Source organism: Castanea sativa, chromosome 12 (assembly GCF_040712315.1).
Source record: "Castanea sativa cultivar Marrone di Chiusa Pesio chromosome 12, ASM4071231v1".
Classification (NCBI taxonomy): domain Eukaryota; kingdom Viridiplantae; phylum Streptophyta; class Magnoliopsida; order Fagales; family Fagaceae; genus Castanea; species Castanea sativa.
Genome location: NC_134024.1, coordinates 45087745 through 45093341, shown reverse-complemented (window position 1 = coordinate 45093341; position 5597 = coordinate 45087745).

Sequence of the window (5597 nt, the reverse complement as noted above, 5' to 3'; positions counted from 1 at the left end):
ATAAAATGGTGTGATCTTAAATTGAGATAGATTTATGTTAACGAGTGTCCTTGTGCACTTATTAAGGAAGCTTCAAAAGGTTTTCATCTCCATTTAGAAAATAGCAAAAACTAATAATAACAAAGAACCAATTATATTATAAAATTCAGTCTTAGTGGATGCTTCTCCTATCTTTTTTGTTCATTATTTTTATTTTTACTTTTTAAAAAGACCTATTAACTAGTGTTTACCACCAACTAATGTACTGTGAGCTTATTTACTTTTTTTTTTTTTTTGCAAGATAAAAAGTGACTATCAAATAAAAGGTGTAACATGCTCACTATGTTTTCTATATCAACGTCCCCAATGCTTAAAGGCACTTCTTTTTGGAATGTGATTCCTCTAGCTAAGTCCTAGTCAAGTCTTAATTGTTAGTAATACTGTGATTGCAATTCCCTTGGAATATTTTCTAAAAAAAGGGGATTAATTATGACTCATTGATACATCATTCAATTTCTCACTACCCATTATACTTCTTCACTCTCTTGGAGTAACAAGAAGAATTTTTCTTTAGCTGGTTTACTGCAACTAAAACAAGACTGTTTCATTCAGACAGTAACAAGTGTTCTGCCGCAACAATTCCATGCATCCTAGGCAAGTTCAGCAATATATTGGAAGAGAAGTAGGAGAGTTTTATGGTCTGCTAGTGACAAGAAGAAGAAGTATTGTTCTTAGTCTTGAAGAAGATCTTAATACTACACTTAAAAGATCTACAAATTGGAGATGGGAAAAGCACTTCTTTGTGGTATGATATTTGATACCCTTTCAAATTTAGTGTCTTGATTCAAAGAAGACTCTTGCATGATGCTGATTACCAACTTGTATTGTAGTAGTGTAAAAATGTTGGAGTTGGCCTTGGGTAAGCTCCAACCAGTTAGTTGCCACAATCATCAAACTAATTTGGAGTTAGCCAGGTGGTGGCTTTTTTGAGTTTGCGTCTTCTTTTTTTTCTTTTTTTTGCTGAATGTAAAATTTTTATTAAGAAGAGAGTTGAGAAACGACACCAACATCTTCCAAAATTACACCCAAAAGATTCAGAGGAGCTGAGCTTGGGCCAAAGAAACCAAAATGCCATTCAGCAAAGACCAGTGGGCCAATATATGGGCAGCCCCGTTAGCAACTCTAGGACCCAATCAAAAGAGATAGGTCTATTTATAATTACAGTTTACTAAACTTTTGATCTCAGCTATAATGCTTACAATTCTCCAAGGAACAATGACACATGAAGATAGCCCTAGAAGGCTTGAATACAGGTTTTGCAATCACCCTCTATGCATACCGTAGCCAGGTTGCAATGCATAGCCATGTAATCTGCATTTTCAAATCGCCACTACTTCTGCTTGGACAGTGACATTGCAATTCACAGCTTGAGTGAGGTCCAATTCAACTATTTACTTTGTTTTTAAATGGTGGTCATGGCTAAAAGTTGGTATTTATAAATCTTCTACTAGTATAATGCAAATGCAATCAGTTAGTCAAAATGTTATCAATTGAAGGGTAAAGCATTATTTATTCATTTCCTTTAAAAATATCATAGATTCTAGTATGTTTGGAACGAAAGGAACTAAGGAAGTAAAGGAGACAAGAGGAGAACAAAGAATGACCAGAATATACTAATTTAGAATTATAAGAGCAGATTTGTGGGTATAAACCCTAGTAATCATCAAAAGTTATGCATTTGGTGTCATACAATCTGAAATTTCAATGTAGAAACTGGATTCCTCTATTGTTTCTTTAATGTGCTTTTGGTGGTGATTGGAGTGCCTTCAAATGCAAATTTTTACTGAAAGTATATTTGTTTATTTGCTAAAAATTTATTATAAAATAATTATTTTCGAAAAAAGGGAGGCATTAAAAAGTTAAACATGAACAAATAAACTGAAAAGTTACTTTAAAAAAAAAAAAAGAGGTGATGCCAAACAAAGTTTATTTGCTGCTTAATACCCGACAAGTAGAATTCACACAACATCAGTTGAATCAATAGTTCACAACTTCACATCATCCTCTTTTCATTTATATATATATATATATATATATATATATATATATATATATATATAAAGTACCAGCCAGCCATTTAGATTCTAAATATGATTATCAAGCATCTATTAATGGCCAATTTGCTAATCAATGTTTTTCTGCTATGCCATGAATTGGAAGAGCAAGCACCTAACTGCAAAGTGCAAAGTTAATTGAAGGCCCCTCATTCAGCAAGGATGGTTGGTTGAAACTTGAATATTGATTAGGGTATTTTCGAAAGAAATAAATTGAGGGCAAGAAGAGCAGATGACCTCCGCAAGGTTGTCGGCTTCACAAAAAATGACGGAGAATCTTTGATAAACCGACGACACTTTCAAGACGCAACGCCCCTAAAGCCGACGGATACATCACACACCGATGGGAATAATTGAAGTGATGGTAGACCATGAGACCGACAGGACGGAGAAGTCGACGAGTCCTACGTGGCCATGCGTGGTCCCCCCAAATACTAGTGTATGGAAATATCTTGCACATCACGGACCAAAATCTTATCACACTCATATGTCTTTCTCATATAGAAAGACACCCTAGAATTGTAGAAACCCTAATACCAAATACCCTCCACAAGGAAAGATCCCTACTTCTGAGAGATCTCGGTTCACTACTCACCACTATATAAGCAATGGACCTCATCTTTCCTTAGGTACGCAGAAATTCCCTAGCTCTCTCACTATAGAGTTCATAGAGGTTTCTCATCCACTAACTTGACATTCGGAGGGTTTTTGTCCGGTACCATGCCCAACGCCTTCTGTTTGGTCCTTTTGTTCTTGCTCTTAGGTACCCATTGGAGCGACTTGGAGCCTACAACTCACTGAAAATTTTAGCACATCATCAAATATGTTTATTTTGTAAAAATACCGCTACTGAAGGCCTGAAATTGTATTGATGATTTATATATGGCTAGTTTTACTATTTAGAGTCATAATGCGCCATTTCAGTTTTTACTCAATGGTAAATACAATAAATCAGGTACAAATTCATAGATTTGAATCAAAATGACTAAGAAACCCCAATAAAAAAATGATGAAGTTTTCATTTTCAGTAGCCATGCCACAAATCAAGCTAAAGACAATTTTTGTTAAAGATCCAAGAATACATTTGTGGATTCAAAATCGAATTGTATATATTGATGCCTAACCTTGCTAGAATATCAGAAAGATAAATAACAATACTATATAATTGGAAGATTAACAAGATTTTAGTACCTAAGGTTTGGATCAACAAGTATTATCTTTTAGGAAAAACTTGTTTGTGAATCGTAAACTTCCAATCCCCAACAATATTGAAAGCTCGAATTTGTGTGAAAACACAAGAGCTTGTTTAGACCTCAAATTAAAACATTACGGATTGGTTGATTTTACTCTAACTTATCTAAGTGCGGAACAAGAGTAAATGAAGAGCAATAAACCGATAACTACTCTAGTGCATACACATGAACAATGAACAATAAAGTAAAGCACAAGTGTAAGGAAAGAGAGATGCAAACACAAGAAACACCAAGATGTGTTATCAAAGAGGAAACCGAAGAACTCAGCAAAAAACCTCTCCGCAACCCTCCAAGTTGAGATCGATCCACTAGAGAATAAAGTTGGAGTACACGAATAACAAAAGACCCTCCAAGCCTAGTCTACCCAATGTACTTGAGCCCTCTAAGTTCCTGCTACTAACGGACTTCTCGGAGTCATGTCTTCTCTAACTTTTTGGATCCTGCAATACACACAATTGCATCCGCCAAGCATCACTAGCTTCTTTTGGCAAATCCCCAAAACTTCTCAAGCTCCAAAACACTCTCTACACTTTGAAAAGATGTGGGTTGTATTCAGGTAAAAATCTCCTCTCAAAGTATAAAAATGGGAGAAGGAAGGAGAAGAGGTTATAATGATTTCTTACTAAGGATGAGTAGCTCTCTTTCTAAAAGATGGGTGTGTGTTGTTGAAAACCTATCTAGGGTTTTTCTCTCTGAATGACCTCCTTTCAAATTTTGTGGGTAATGAGGGTATATATAGTATGGGTGAAGGGTAAGAAAGTCATACTTAAATTCCTCTAGGCAGAATGTTTCACGAGTATTTCGCGGGAATGCCTTACCCGCGAGATACTCGCGAAACTGACAGTCTGACATGACTCTTCAGCTTCCAGCATATGTTGAAAAAATCTGGTTTTGTATCTCAAACAAAACACACAGTGGAAGCAACAAATAAAGATCTATTTCATTAATGATTGATAACATGCACTATGTAAATTTCAGAATTTAAGAACAAGATAGCGTACCTTGGTGTGGAGAAATTCAAAACAAAGATTAGAAGCACTTGGGAACACTTTTAATCTTCACTCCAATTCCACTTTACGTCCAAGATGTGTGGTCTCTCAATCAGTTTTCAAATGGAGAATGAAAGTGTGTCTCACTCTCACGTACACACAATTTCTTATATCACTAATAAAAATTTTGTATGTTTCTCCCTTTATAATTAACTGATTATCTAATTGGGTTGGCCTATTGGACCTTTCCAATTGGGTTTTAGTGTGTGGCTTGGAGTGAGACCAAAAGGGACCAATAAGACACTAGCTCCAATGAGTCTTGGGCTTTTCCGTCAACTTTTGACAAATCCAAAGTTACCATTAATTATATTTAATACCACTATATAAATATAATTGCACTCTAGGCCTTATTAATAAATTATATCCTAAGACTTTATTGTACATGCAATCCCTTCATAAAATATTCGTAGTAACACAAAGTCATGAATGTAGACTGCCACTTTGTAAATTACTACATCTTATCCTTGAGTATCCGGTTTAATCCTTTAAGATTATTCATCATATATTTATGAAATCCAATTTTATAAATATATACTTTAGTAACTCTTTACTAAAGTGGTTAGGCCTAACACTTTGAATAACCAAACCAATTAAACTTATCTCAAGGGAATATTTTATATCTCCGTTAAGAGATTATAAATTCCATCTTGAGAATATATGTTTCATTAACACTAAATGTGGTTGCCCAATATACTGAGGTTTTGACCGTTACTTTAGATCTCACTCCTGATATATCAAAGTAACTTACATGTCATGATCAGGTTCATTATTCTCTCAAGATGAAGAGTTCATGCCAATAGAAGTCGTGAGATTTATTATTCATTTGACAGTCGTTAGGAGAATAATAAATTTCACAGCAGTTTAGTTCAATATGTCTTAATTCTTAAAACATATCAACTAGAAGTCTCCACTTCCATGATCAAGACAAATTATCTTAGTTGATACGTTATAGTCTTCGCAGATAAAATGCCCAATTTCATCGCCGACTACGAACTATAAATTCTAAGTTTATAAAGAACTTGTGATTTATATCTTCTGTGACTAAATCACATAAATCATATACTATGCATCTCATAAACTATATGATAATGTCCAAATATTCATGTTATCATTATTTTAAATATAAATTTTTTTTTTATTAAATACAACATTAAGGCATACACATTAGCATCAATAGGATTTAAGGGCACACATCCTAACAG